The 16,107-nt window shown below is 33.3% G+C and overlaps 1 long non-coding RNA gene across 3 annotated transcripts; it reads left to right on the top strand.

The window, feature by feature from the left end:
- The first annotated feature begins 1,775 nt into the window (after nt 1-1,775).
- LOC110008188 (uncharacterized) lies at nt 1,776-11,083 on the top strand. 3 transcript variants are annotated; one of them, XR_016049286.1, is made up of 4 exons: nt 1,957-2,365; nt 4,372-4,412; nt 9,540-10,342; nt 10,497-11,083. It is a non-coding gene; the product is annotated as an uncharacterized LOC110008188 (long non-coding RNA). The 3 variants fall into 3 exon arrangements; XR_016049288.1 differs by lacking the exon at nt 4,372-4,412 and having other exon boundaries at nt 1,942-2,365; XR_016049287.1 differs by lacking the exons at nt 4,372-4,412; nt 9,540-10,342 and having other exon boundaries at nt 1,776-2,365.
- Nucleotides 11,084-16,107: the final 5,024 nt, after the last annotated feature.

Raw genomic sequence — 16,107 nt, 5'->3', positions numbered from 1 at the left:
TAATAAATGTTTTTCATTACACACTCATAAGGCCTTTAAAGGACGTATAAACCCAACACTAAGAACAACCATATGTCTATAGTGGATAATTTATATATTTAACCTCTGTAGACTTCTAATATTTTCTAAAAAGTTTAAAAAATATAGTGAGTAGTTACAAATTATTAAATCCATATTATGTAGATTCCTTATCATGAACACGAGTTATTACAAATTGTACTTCCATAAATTGTTCCCAGGAAACCTAGGTATAAGAAGCCATAATATCATTACTTACTTCTTAGTTGTGACCAATGTTTAAAAGATAGGCCAATTTTTAAAAATTCGGCCGACTAACTTGGGATCGGTCACTGACCGATCATGATTTAGCTCAATTCCAACGGTCATGTATGCATGAATTTTTTTCAGTGTACTAATCAGACTAATAGGAGATTTGTTCTAAAAATCGTCTGATAAGTGCATTGTCATAGTGCAGAGTCTGCAAAGCTTTCCTTATAACATTTTTTATATATTTCTTTTTTCTTTTCTTTTCCCTATTTTTTCATTTCTCTATTTAAAACTTTATATATTATTACAACTTTTTGAACACGGTTTCTATGCGGCCAGCCCGCATATTGTAGAAATGCGGGCTTAGCAATAGATATATTTTTTAAATATAATTTGATCCAAATTATTAGAGAATATATAATCTTTAACATGTAGATCATGAATATGAAAAAATAAAATAGAATTAAAAAATAAAAATAATAATTATATTAAGAAAACATTTGGACTGTTAGTTACAATTGATTTTAGATGGACCACCTATTTGTATCAATCTTTAAGATGATGTTGTATACCTCTGGACTACATATTGTAGAAATGTGGTCCAGCCCGCATGAAACAATTTTCTCAAATTTTTTTATGTGCTAATTGTAGGGTTTGGCGCCTTGGGCGAGTAGACTCAGATGCACTAGAGTTGGTCTGGGGCGATAGGGTGCCAAATCTATAAGTCCCTCAACTCGAGGATATAAAATTTATTCGTTGTCCATCTGATTTGATCTTCAATCTAATACCTACACAACCATTCCCCCAGGTGCACATAGACGCATATAAGAGAGAGAGAGAAATGGAAATTTATCAAAATTGTCACAAAGAGATGAATCAATTTTATATTTTACCTATATTTTTAATTGAAATCCATAATACCCAAAAAAAACATTGTCTTGAGTTGAAATATTATACTCTTTTATAATATAATATATTATATATTATATATTTATATTTGTTTTATTAATGTAATTTATATTCTATAGTATATATTGATTACAAATTATATATAATATATATTATATAATATTAACATTATCTATTATATATTGATCACTGAAAAAGTATTGCTTCCTTAATCATTTTATCCGAAACCCAATTATGCTTATGATATTTGTTTTTTATTTTTTATGTGACAATATAAAAAAAGCAATACAAGTACAATTTAAACATTTTTTATTTTTTTTTGCGATATTTTTGGGTTTTTGTGAGTTTTTTGGGATTTTGTTTTATCAAAATTATATTTTGCAGAAAAAAATCGAAGTACTAATCGTCCCATCTAGTCGGAATTGGTTGGACTAATCGGATCAAGCTAGGACCGACTAATCGGCCAGATCCGTTGTTTAGAACACCGGTTGTAACTATCAATGAGTTAAAAAGCCAAAAAAAATTTGCAACTATGATTTAAAAAGTTAAAAAGCCCCAATATCTATGAGTTAAAAGAGTTTGTAACTATGCTTTTAGTTCACTTTCGAAGACGTATACGACTTTATTTTACATTTTAGTAGTTTTTAAATACTCCTATAACTTTTATGTATGGACGAGGGAGTTCCTATTTATAAAAGATTAAAAAATTAACTTCTTTTAAAAAATTCAGAAAACCGGTGTAGACGCCCCTTTTAAAATTGGTTATTTTTCCAATTTTCTAAACCCTAATTCCCCAAAACTTTAGGAAAATACCTTGAAATGGCCAAATAAACCTCTAAGACCAGAATAACCTAATAGACCCTAGTTTACCATCTCCCATAGTCCATTTAAACTTCAATGGTTTCCTAATCTTCTAGAAAAAATATAGGAGATGTCCCATAAAGATCCCAAAAACCCTAAAAATTATGTAAATCCAAGAGGAATAGGAAGACCTAGAATTTAGGGATATTTGAGCCCATCCCAGACTTGAAATGGGATAAAAATCAACCCAGAATGGGTTAAATCTAAAGAAGATCGATCATTCAAACCGAAATTCGGAGTAAGAAATCTGCAGACAACACCGAGGAAGTTGTACAATTCACAAGGCTCGATGACGCATACTGCTTCGTCACCGCATCGACTTGAAAAAGTAACATTTTTTCCCTTGATTCCTTGATTTTTCATTCATGTGGAAAAGTGTATATTACTTATTGAAATTGGAATTTTTTGGAATATAGTATATGGTGTTTGGACTGCATCGTAGAAACCAGGAAAGTGTAAATTCACTGTTTGAATTGTTTGGAATATCTTTTTCCTGAAAATGCAAATCCTCTATCTCTATTGTTTTCTCCCTGCAATGTTAAGAAATGAGTCTTTCTCCCTTTTCAAACGCCAACTCTATCTAGAATAACACCAACAAAGGTAATTAGAGAATCTCTCTTTCTCTTCAGCATAACATCTCTAAATATTTACAAATGAACGGTATCCTTCTAAGACAAATCTCCACTCAAGTAAAAGCGAGAAACAAGTATCCATTCCAAGAAAAAGAGGGAAAACAAGTGATGTAAGACGAGTTTCCCTCTAGCAAAGCGAGAGAAAAGCTTTAGAGGGAAAAAACAATGCCGGAACCAGAAGTGTAACCATTCATTGATTCTATATAATCATTTTTATGTCCATTGATTGATAACAAAATTTGATATTGTTTGATAACAAAATTTGATATACTTTCTCTCTGTAAAACTCAAAATTTGGGATAATCTCTTTCTCTCTCTCAATTTTGAGATACTTGCTCTATCTAAAATTTGCTCTATCTAAAATTTGATATGGTTTTTTCTTTAAAATTTTAATACAATTTCTCTTTCATAAACTTAAAATTTGAAATAGTTTCTCTCTCTGAAAATTTTAGGTACTCTCTCTATCTAAAATTTGATATAGTTTATCTCTTTAAAATTTTGAGATACTTTCTCTCTCTATAACTATAAATTTGATATGGTTTCTCTCTATAAAATTTTTGAAACGGTTCCTCTCTCTCAAAAATTTATTGGAGTTTCTCTCTCTAAATTTTAAAGTACTTTAAAGGGAAATTTTTTTATAGAACCGAGGCTCTAAACAATCAAATTCGAGCCTACCTCAAAAATTTTACTAAAAGAGGTTGTTTTGATGCTCAAATATCCTCTAATTCATCATCTCCACATTAAGATGCATGAACATGAGAAAAAAATGGATTGCAAGTTTTGAAAATACTGTATTTTGTAACGCAATTTTGGATTGTCAATTTTTAAGATTTTCAAGTTTTCATATATCTCTCGATCTATACTATTTTTGAAGCTTTAAACTTTAAAAATAAAGATGAAAATATATTTTAAGGCTATCCAAAAGATTTCAGTATTGAAACCACGTTTTTCGATACTATTTGAAGGTAGGCTCTAATTTGATTATTTAGAGCCTAGGCTCTATACAAACCGCACCCATACTTAAAATTTGAGAGAGTTTCTTTCTAAAAATTTTGAGATAGTTTTTTTGAGAAAATCTTTTTATCTCACTAAAACTTAAAATTTGAGATGGTTTTTCGATCTAAAATTTTTGAAATAGTCTATAAATTTCAGGTACTTTCTCAATCTAAATTTGAGATAGTTTTTTTCTCCGAAGTTTTAAGATATTTTCTCTCTCAAAAACTTAAAAGTTTGACATAGCTCTCTCTCTCTCAAATTTTTTAGGTAGTTTCTCTATCTAAAATTTGACATAGTTTCTATCTTTAAAATTTTAATATATTTTCTCTCTAAAACTTAAAATTTGAGATAGTTTCTCTTTAAAAGTTTTGAGATATTTCTCTCTAAAAGTTCTCATGCAGTTCCACTCTCTAAAATTTAATATAGTTTCTCTCAGCAAGATTTTAAGATTCTTTTCCTATCAAAAACTTAAGATTTGAGATAGTTTTTGTTTTTAAAATTTGAAGGTTCTCTCCTTAAAACTTTAAATTTGAGTTAGTTTCTGTCTCTAAAAATTTGAGATGATTTCTCTCTTTAAAATATTTCATATATTCTCTCTCTAAAAAATTTAATGTATTTTCTCTTTTTTGAAATTTAATATATTTTCTCTCTCTAAAATTTGATATAGCTTCTTTATCTAAAATTTGAATATGTTTTCTTTCTTCAGCCGCACATGGCAGAGGTGGGAAAGGGGCTTGAGCCATGGTGGTACACCCTATACTCTACTTATTATGTTGCGGTTTCCATTCCCACCACTAACATCACAGCACTAATGCCTTCAAACAGCTAACTCTTAATCTACTTGAAAAAATGGGTAGGGGTCTATCTTCTCCATTGAATTACCCAAAAAAAAAAAAAAAAAAAAAAAGGTATATGGTAGAGGTTTTCAATGATGCTAGATTTTCGTTTTCATTCACAAATGAAAGGTCCTCAGTCTCGCTAGGGTTGGAGAATCCTATGGACCTCAAAAAATTTATTCAATCAAACTTACGGCAGGGTAGTTACAGGTCCGTGAGAAAATAAGTCGTTTTCATGAGATGTTAATTCCACCTATTTTAGTGGAATTGAGATTTCTAATATATAAGTTTAAAATGAGCATTCAGGAATCCTACAAAAAATCTCAATTCCAATAGAAATGTTAATTCTAAGCGAACCAAACAAAATTGGCTTGACTTTTTGCAGAAAAAGTGACTCCTAGAAATTTGAATCCAAAAAACCAAACAGACCCTTAGTGTTTTTGTAACATCATATCAAAGGTGTTCCATTTGTTGCAAGAAAAGCTAGATGTAATTAAAACAAGTTGCTTAGAAGCACTTGGAACTCTTCTCAAACCTGCTTTAATAAAAAGCGCCCTTCGCATTTGATTTGGAGTGAATTTATTAGCTGATTTATGTGTTCTCTACATCTCCCGATTCTCATTTGATATGGAGAGAATTTATTGGATGATTTATGTGTGTTATCTGGTCCATGTGTTTGGAGTCATCTCTTTAAACTTTTGCTTGATACACATCTTAGCAAGACTTCGACCTCTGCTGCGGCCGATGGTCTGTGAAGAAGAGACTGCTTTCGGCCTATTTTGCCGATTACAATTTGACAGAATCCCAATCTACCCTCACATCGACATTGTTAAAGCACAAACTGAGGCAGACTGGTCTCGTGTCCTCTTGCCTCTCGGTCCCGCACGTAAACAGGTCTATATGATCCATTCTCTGGAATCACATATAGGGGTGACTCTTCATGATTAAATCTATATGATCCATTATGTGGAATCACATATAGGGGTGACTCTTCATTGAAGCTTAAGTCACACATGATTAATGTCGCATAGCCATTGTCTTATGAACAATTCCAAATGGTTAATGTCCTATCGAAATTGCCTAACAGCTAATGTCAAGTGGAAAATGCCCAGAGGCGAATGCCTGCTACGACTGATGCCTGACCAATTCCAAATGAGACTATTGTTTGATGATTAATGTCCATCCAATGTCACCTGATTCGATATCATGTGCGGCCCATGCTTTGGAGTTGAGATCATATGCAACTCACATTCAAATTTGAGTTAGTTTCAGCAAAAAGAAGAGCATATATAGCACGAGGGAATGACATAAAAGGAGTAGACAGGTCTTCTAAATTTGATCCCATTGGGGGAAAACAGGGAGCAATAGCAAGAAGGGAAAGAAAAGAGGAAATGAATGAGATAGTATCTAATGAAGTTAGAGAAAACTAGAAGAAACATAAAATATTATGTAAAGAGACCATTTATCTTTTGTACATGGAGGTCACAATCAATCTTATATCTCAAATTTCAAAATGGTTGGTTGAAAGAATGTCATTGAACATTCACAAAGCTCCAAAAAAAAAAAAAAAATTCTCGGACGTCATGACTTACCCCAAGCCATCCAATTTGACATCTAATAGGTGGAAATGATTGTGACATTCATGTACAAAAGATAAATAGTCTTTTTATAGACAAGCTCTTAATAAATAAAGCTTAGATAGCTCAGATCTGACCTGGACTTGACAAGACAACAATTTATAAAAATATGTGCTTAAACTCCCAATAGAATTCAAAGGCCATATTGTTTTCGAAATCATATCGCAAAAGGCTAAGAGTAGTTGCATGTGGCCTAATGTTGGTTGTATGTTGCCTAATGTTGGTTGTATGTGGCCAATTTTATGCTGCATCGAGCTTAACTTGGATCTCATGTGGCCAAGAATAGGCCTCATGCAGCCTAATCATGGCTGCATGAGGCCACATTGAGCCCGCATACAGTCAGAACCTAGCCCCCTATAGATTCAATTTTGAATAGACCTACTGGAGTTTATAGTAGAGGTTTCAGAAGCACAAGGATCTAATGCACTACATATCATTAGAAAAATCTCAGAAAAGGAATAATTTTCAGTAAAAGGAAAAATAGTCCTTATTCTATTGAAAGAGGAAGAATCGTTGGCTTAAAGCCAAATTGCAATGATGAAAATCACGAAAGGAAAAGAGAATGGAAGGTCTGTCAAATTTGGGGCAACCTGGAATAGTTGGGTAACCTGCATTAAAGCACTCATCTACTTGTTGTAGCTTTAGCATCGTGTCCTCCATAGGGATGGAAAATTCCTTCTTAACCCACTAGAAAGCCTCAGGGTTTTGATGAAAGATGGGTTCTAGTAAATCACTTTGTTTGAAGAACCTCTCATCCTAATCTATCAAAGGCTTCTTGATTGATCACTTGCGAAGGACTCCTTGATCAAATAGAAAAGGTTCCTCAGGACCTAAGAAACTATTGTGGGAAGAAGAAACATCAAGTGTTGATTCGTAGAGGAGGAGGGGTATCTAGAATCTCTACTGATTATTCCAGATTCTTTTCTTTTGCAATCATCTCATGATGTGCATTGCAATAGGTATAAACTCGCAAAGCCGTGGCTCTATATAATTTTTTTTTTTAAACTACCAGGGTTTAATGCGCTGGGATATGGTTTGCACAAGGCTCTACAAAGAAAAAAATGTCAAATATCCTGAACTCAGTAGGAATTATACGAAATCCATACTGAATTTCAAAATCCATATGAATGCAAGATAAAAGTATCTGCGTGAGGTCAAAGATGATCTTTGGCAGCCTGGTTTGGGTCGCGTGTGGCCTATTTTGGGCCTCATGCAGCCTACTCTTAGCTGCATGTGCCATACTTTTGATTGCATTATGCCTTATCCTTGCCTTATGTGGCCTAGATTTACCCTCTTGTGGCCTCCAGTCAAACCTCAGCCACGTGCGAAGCAGTCCTGATGTATAAGGGACACATGGGATGTTTGTACCAAGCTTTTTGTAAACAACTACAAACTGTTTGTGTTAAGTTACGATGCCTGTCCATAGAACTAAGAGTCCCTATCCAAGAAGATACATAATCCCTTGGAACCAAATCAAAATTGCAAGTGATTTTTTTTTTTTGGTTAATTCAGTGGGAAAGGCAAGCCTCTACCCGATTTTCAAGTACATAGGCATTAGCTTTTTGAAGGTATTCGTAGGGTGGTGTTAGTCGTGGGAATGAAAACCACAATATGATGACTAGAGTGTGGGGTGCTAGCACCACGACCCCATCCCCTTTCCCAATTGCAAGTGATTTAGTCCAGACTACTTGCAACTTAACTTCTAAGGGATGTAGAGCTTAATGGTTATTTGTATTAACCCTTTTGAGAACCCTGCATGGTGTTTTCGATTTGTCGTAACCTCTGTCCTCAGGTTTAGCAGCAGATCCTTTCCATTTAGAGAATGTCTTTAACTGGACCTCTTGTGGCCTACTCTAAATTTACCTAATCCAAATTGCATGTGGCTTAGTCCTGATCACTTGCAAATTGATCGTTAATGCCCAAGGAACATGTTCGACACTTGAAGCAATCTTTTATGAACAACCGCAAGGTGTTTTAAATAAGCCACAACCCCTAGTCTGGTAATAGATCTTGTCTAGACAGAGATTAACCCTGGAACTGATTCCATGCTGCCCACCATGAATCACTATCCAATTAGCTACCTAGTTCGGCAATGAGAGCCTCGGTCTTTCTCAATGATAAGCATTGCAAATTCCCTAAGTCATGATCCTTTCCAATGTCTTGTGGTGAGGATGCCGTGCATACCAACTCCCTCATCCATGATCCTTTTTGCATCTGATTGGTATCGTGGTTTGTACTAGGACGATGTATAAATATTGCATTGATCCCTTCCACCTGCAGGCGTCCACTTCTTTGACATTCAATCGACCCTGTGTGCCTAATGAACATCAATGAGGAGTAATTGCAGAAACCTGAGATTCGAGCTAGTATTCCTAATCTAACTTTCGTTGTCTCTTCATCTCGTATCTTACTGCTCATCCATATAGCATCTCTGATGCATTGTACCATATAGAAACCCTAGACTTTCCTAGAATTGACCATTGGAAAACTGAGCTATATTTACATAACATGTCGAGGAGAATGGGAAGATATTTCCAACAGTCTAACGCTCACTTCAATCGGATATACCGTCGGCAAGTTATGGCTAAAACAGTTCAGCAGAAGTAGACTGCATGATGCTGGCTACAGTAAATCCCTGGCCAAAGATTGACCACATCCCCTCCCAATTTATCAATACTCTTGCTGAGTTTTGACTTCTCTTTCCATCTTTAATGACCTTTGATTTTCTCATCTCAAGGAAGCGCAGGTGCTTTTACGAGAGGAGAAAAACTCGGGTGAGCCAACTCAAACTCGACCGAGCAACTAGACTCGCCACCCTTGTGAGAATACCTTAGTTGGGTCGTTTGGCTCGGGGATCTTAAAAAAATATTATAAAATCTAAAAATTAAGAAATTTATTTGTAATATGATTGTATATGTTTTCCATCATTGCAAACATTGAAAAGTGCTTTGCCATGAATACTTATTCTTACATTTTCTCTTCTTTTTGGATTTATTTCTAAAATATCCCCGTCACAAATTGACTTTTTCAAAATTCATTTTTTCATTACTTTTTAACCTCATTTAGATGTGTTTTGTTCAATTATACCTTAAGCATAGTTTCCTATTTTTTGGGATGTTTTTGCTTTTGATTTTTTTTTTTAACACTTTTTGGCTTGACAGGACTCGGGCCACTGGGGCAGAGTCCGAGTTACTTGGCTCAGAGCTCCATGGCCGAGTCATAATTTTTTCATTGGTTTTTACCAACTTCAAGGGCATGCAAAATAACAATTACCAAAAAAAAAAAAAAAACAAAAAATGTATTGCTACGTAAAAAATGGTCAACAGGGAGGGCATTGCTGTATACCAGATAATCTCCATGTTTTTAAACATTCTCATTTTCAGCAATAATTTATTTCACAGAAAAAATGGCATAAGCATATGCCCCTCAACCCTAAATCTTTGTGCAATCTGCCGGAGCAAAGGAAAGCCTCTCGTTCACAAGGTCATACTCCACCTCCATATTTCGCTGCATTAAGTTAATAAAGACGGAGAAAGAATCAGTTGACCTCATCATCAAGCATACCAACTCTGAGTCCATCTTCATAAACAAATTGTTGGGATCCACTCTCCAATCAGCCTAACATCTGGGATTCCTGCAATATCTCTTGAACTATCATTACTACTGTAGCAAAGATCAAATTCCTTCAAGGGGTCTGGAGTCCATGACTTATTGCTAGAGGCCATCACATTTTGGACCAGTTGATTATATTCTATCCGGTCCAAAAAAGTGAGAGGCGAACCGGAGTTGATGACCAACTTCTTTGTTTTCTCTTGACTTGGATCGAAAGATGCCCGGTGGTATGCCAATACGCTTGGAGCCGACACTAATGTCCTCAAGGTTCAAGAGGTGATAAATCGGTGTAGACTTCATACCGGGTGTTTTGATGTCAGCGCAATTGCCCATAAGCATGACGCCGGCGCCACTTGTCCGTAGGCAATATGTGAATCTCTTGGGTAAGTAGGGACTCAGTTGAGAAACAAGGGAGAGAGGCCCTCCCCCAAAACCCACCAGCGCAGAGCCTATAACTCCAGGATTAGAGTCATGAATGCTGCATCCAAATCCTATTTTGCCAATTGCCAGTACAACTTGGCCATTAGTAATTCTGGTATCAATATTTCTCTCAATGCTTGGTGAAAGGTTATTATCAGTATTATTATCAAAGGTAAAATTATTTTTAATGTTTTCAATCCATTCAAAGGTGAAGGTTTCTTATTCCAGTATGCCATTTGAAAATGTACCATCTCGATACTTAAACCTCATAAAAGCAATCAGTAGTGCACGATGAATTCATATTCTTACAGAGAGTCTCATTGCAGGCAATGCTTTGATAACTCGAAGATGTGGCGGGGTCATAAATGGGGTCGGTACTGTTGGAGCCCGATTCACCCTGTTCACACTCTATCCACACCAAGTCACTCCCAGTATCAATTAACAAGAAGAAATCTCTTTTCGTGTTCCCTATCCCGACCTTGATGAGGTAGTCATTGTCGATGATCTTGTTCCCCATGCCGCAAAATATCCGACAAGGGCTGAGTGGCAGGCGATGGAGCGGCGGGCGGCTTGCCTCATTCGATCATGGTCTGTGAGATTAGGGGTATAAAAAGGAGATGATAAGGAGTCGCGATGGATGAGGTTTTGCCTGAGTCCAGTAATTTTTGTAGCAGAGGACACCTTGAAAAATGAAGTGGAGGTGACAATCAAGAGTAGCATGAGAACAAAAACCCTTTGAGGTGACTGCAAATCCATGATTTCCTAAACCAGTAAATGATAAACTTTGTTACTTTTCAAATGGTAGAAGAATTTTATACCCAAGTTGTTCTTAATATAGATTGCCTATGCGGCTCCTTATTGAAAGTTTTAAACATGCAAACTATGAAATGGCAGTATGCTTTTAATTATTTTCTATATTTGGATGCCATTCACAGGGCTCATTAATAATTGTTCGATGCATATGGAGATAATAGTGGGGGAAACTACAATATTATCTTTCAAAAACTAATGGAAAAAGTATATAAGGTTACAACCGTAAAATGAAGAATTAAAGATGCATCTAAAAAATCCATTGAAAAAGGTTGTTTTAATGTTGAAAAACCCTATAATTGTTTATCTCGACATGGAGATGTATGAATATATAAAAAATAAAATTTGAGGAAAAAAAATAGTGCATCTTGCAACACATTATGTAGACCGTCTATTTTTGGAGTTTAAAATTTTATAATTAGCTATTGAAATAAATTTTTAGATAATCCTAAGATTTTTTTATATCAAAATTACATGTTATGATCATATTTGGAGGTGCGCCTTAATTGGATTGTTGAAGGTTGTAACCTTATAGAAACCACGCCCAAAACTAATATCTTGAAAAGATTGGTGGAGAAGGGCTTGAATTCAAATAGCAAATATCTTCTAGAATTAGTGAGGAAATATTTTTTAATTTTTAAATATTTTGAAATTGTTAAGTATGCTTTTTCTTATGGACATGGTCTCTATGAGTCCATGTAGAAATAAGCCACCTCTTAAAAATCTATTTTAGAGATGGGTTTTTGGACTTAATTTTTATGGACATCTAATCGTTAACATGGAGATCATGAATATGAAAAAATAAATTTTTTTTGTGAATTAGAAATAATAATTCTATTAAAAAAATATTTGGACTGTTATTTCAATTGTTTTTAGATGAATCACATATTTTCATCCATCTCTAAGATGGATGCTTTGTACCTTGGGTTCATCCATCTCTAAGATGGATGCTTTGTACCTTGGGACCACATATTGTAGAAATGTGATCCAGTTTGCATGAAACAATTTTCCTTTCCTTAAATAAGAACTAACAAGACACATCATATTGATGGACATACTTAACAAACAATATAGAGAAATATAGCTCACTATCTTTCTACGATGTGAATGAATAGCAGATATTTGTTTATGGAAAAAGTTTACACAAGGGCGAGGCTCCAAACAATCAAATTATGGCGTACCTCAAAAATTTCATTCGAACATGTGGTTTCGATGTAAAAAATCCTCAAATTGATCTTCTTAAACTCAAGATGTATGGACATGAGAAAAACTGAATTTCAAGTCTAGAAAATAGTGCATCTTGTAATGCGATTTCAGACCATTAATTTTCAATATTTTCAAGTGTTCATAGATATACTCAATCTATACTATTTTTCAAGCTTTAATAAATTTTCAGGCCACCACAAAAATTTTCAGTATTGAACTAACATCTTTCGACACTAAGTAAGCTTTGATTGTTTAGTGCATGAGCCTTGCACAAACCACACCCTTAACAAAATGAGTCAATTGTTTATATGATATTTTGTAATAACACAAAATATTGATATATCAAATCAAGCAACCTTTAGAGGCTCTTATTGCATTTATACTGAACTAAATTATCGCTATATTTAATATCAGTTTAATAAACTAATTAATATTATGTGTTTTAATTATTATAATTATGTATATAAAATAAATAATAATAATAATATTATATTATTATCAAATTCTAATAATCATAATTTTATTAGTATAAATATATCGTAACATAATTTACCTGCATGAATATAACATTTCATAATATTTAACTATGACTCCAATTTTTGTAATTAACTAATATTCAATACAATACTAAATTATTCATATAGTTTTAATTCTTATTGATAAAATATTATTTATCAATATTTAAATTTATAAAATTTTCATTACATAAAACTAAATTAATAATACTGACCCAAAATTTGTGACACTATATAATTATCACAATTATCATTAATGAAACTATAATTAATATGTTTATAATAAATTAATTATATTTAATTTAATTATAATAAAATACCATAAAATATCTATAATTAATTTTTTTATATAATAAATTAACTATATTTATTTTAATTGTAATAAAATACAATAAAATATAGTTTTTCATTTTAGTATTTATGATAATAAAAATAGTTTTGATATTGATTGTTTTGATACAATAATTATATGTTAGAACACTGACATACCACCGTTATAATATCAATAAAAACTCCCTTCAAAAATAAGAAAGCATAGGTTTTTATAACTATAAAAATAATCATCATCGTCATCAAAGCGTATTCCCAACTAATTGAGGTCTGTTACATGAATCCCAGTTCGTCACTCTGCTCTATTGTACTAGGTCTGTGCCACACATGGCTGACCCACCTAAGTCTATTTTCTCTTATCTTATCGTCTATTTGGTGCCACACATAAATTCTTTTAAATGTATTCATTTTCAATTCTTTCCCTTCTTCTCTTGCCACTCATCCATCTCAACATTATCATCTCAGCTACATTCATTCTATTGGTATGTTGTTTATTGAGTGCTCAACAATCTGCCTTAAAAAGCAAAGCAGGCCTCACAACTGTCCTATAGAACTTGCCCCTTCAGCTTCATTGGTGTGCGGCGATCACATAAAATTTCTGGTGCACATCTCCACTTTGCTCGCTCAACGCGACATCGTCTTCAAACTCTCCATTTTTCCTAGGTTATCGATCCAAGATATCGATAGTGTGCTCTTTTTGGTATTTATTGTCCGTCAATCTTAACTACTTCCTTGTCTCTACTCCTATTGTTATTCAATTTGTATTTCATATACTTTGTCTCGGTCCGGCTAATTTTAAATCAGTTAGATTATAGAGCATCATTCTAAAGTTCTAACTTTTTATTGAGGCTATTTTTATGTCATCTGCAAACAATAACACCATGGTACCCCATCTTGTAGGTGCCTAGTTAGATCGTTCATAACTAAGACAAAGAGGTATGAGCTTGATCTTGACCTCTGATGTAAACCTATTGCCACTGAAAAGTCATTCATCTCTCTACTGGTTGTTCATACACTAGTTAGTACTCCCTCATCAGATCTCTCACCAAGTCGATGTAGTGAAGACTCATTTCTTGTCTAACACCCACTAAATCAAATATCAAGGTACTCTGTCATAAGCTTTATCTAGATCAATAAAGACGATATAGAGGTCTTTTTTTTTTGCCCTAAACTTCTCAATCAGTTTCCTAAATAGAAAAATAGCCTTAGTTGTTAACCTCCTTGGTATAAAATCGAATTGGTTTTCTGACACTTTCGTTTTATGCCTTAATTATTGGTCAATTACTCTCTCTTACAGCTTCATAGTGTGACTCATATGATCTCTCGATAATTTGCGCAATTATGTTTGTCACAATTGTTATTGTAAATAAGTATTACAATGCTTTTCCTCCATTCATCTTGCATTTCTTGTTTTCAACACCTTGTTGAATAGCTAGGTCAGCTAGTCAATGCCAACCTTTCCTGTGTACTTTCAAACCTCTATTGGAAACCATCTAGTCCTAAAGCATTTCTTATCTTCATCATCTTCAAAGCTTCTTTCACTTCTGATATCTTAATCAATGACATCCACCTTGATTTAATAAACAAAATGTAACATACATAGTCATATTTTGGATATTATTTAAAAATTCATCAACAATCCATTCATTGATAGTCTCACCGAAAAATATCCCAAGTGACAATATATTAGATTTCTTCAAATTGAATGTCTATTGGTGATGGACGCTCATAATAATTTTTGGTCATAACATTTCGTGTAACATTCATAGTGTTAAGTATCCTTTCTGTCTCAGTGGTATTTTTAAAATATTTTGGTTTTTTTTCATTAGAATCAGTATCAATTTATTTTGTAGAATAATAAGGTTGAGAATCCTCTGAGACTTCTTCACTATTATTTGGTTCAAATACGATATTTATTTGCTTTCTAAGAGGTAACTTTGATAGTTCATTGGTTAAAAAATCAAGTTCATTTATCGGAATATTTAAAGTTCTTTTACTAAACTTGTTATTTTATAAAAATGGGAAAAGTTTACATAAGGATGCAACTTTATAATGTAGAACTACGGATGCACCTCAAAAATCTATCGAAAAAGGTAGTTTTAATGTTGAAAATTCGATTGATCATCGAGATGTATGACGAGATGTATGACCATGAAAAATAAAAGATTTTAAGTCTAAAAAATAGTGCATTTTACAACATATTATCTACACCGTCTATTTTCAAAATTTTCATATGTTTATAGATCTATTTAATTTTAACCATTTTTAAAATTAAAAATTTTATAATTAGATATAAAAATAGATTTTGACATAATCCTAAAAACATTTTACATCAAAATTATATACCATGATAAAATTTGAAGGTGCACGTTACCTCTACAGGTACGGATGCAAAAGTATGCCAACTGCACCCTATAAATATTAAGCATTGAGGTGACTAAGCGCTTTATCCCAAAAGGTAAAAGTTGGCTTATTGGCTTAGGAATTATTACTTTTGGAGAAGTTTTTTGGAATAATTATTTTCATTTTTATGTAAAAATAATTTGTTTTATTGGTTGAATCTTATCTCTAATATCTTCTAGAATAGTTTTTATTCTTTCTGTTTCAGATCCTATGGTCTGTGAATAAAGATTTGTATAGTTTTGTTGCTCTACTATGCCTTTTGTTCTTAGTATTCTAGAAGCCTCTTAGAGGTACTGCTAACATATTATTAGAGATAATTATACTTTTATTAAGAGGATATATTGAAGATATTTCTTCATTTTTTATTGTGGTCCTAAGGTTAGAATTAGTTTGAATGGAATTAATGGCCGCATTAATATCTTTTGTGACTCAGAATAGCGATGTGGAAACTAATCGTCATACCATTCGAAGAACGGTATATGGGTTTGTAATTCTTCTAAAAGATATTTCAGCATCGTTTGTACATCATCTATTAGTCATAAACTTCTAAATGATATATTTGCATTAATGAGGGGAATCAATGTTCGCAAAATCGAATCGGAACGGTTAATCGGTTTTGAGGCTGGGAGCAGTTTGGATCGGAACCGGAACCGGGGTAGTTAACCGTTTTAAC

This window comes from Amborella trichopoda, chromosome 2 (genome assembly GCF_054954075.1).
Source record: "Amborella trichopoda isolate Santa Cruz 75 chromosome 2, AtrichopodaSantaCruz75HAP2 v2.0, whole genome shotgun sequence".
Lineage (NCBI taxonomy): Eukaryota > Viridiplantae > Streptophyta > Magnoliopsida > Amborellales > Amborellaceae > Amborella > Amborella trichopoda.
Note: the sequence above shows the minus strand (reverse complement) of the source record. Positions and strands in the feature narration are given on the sequence as shown.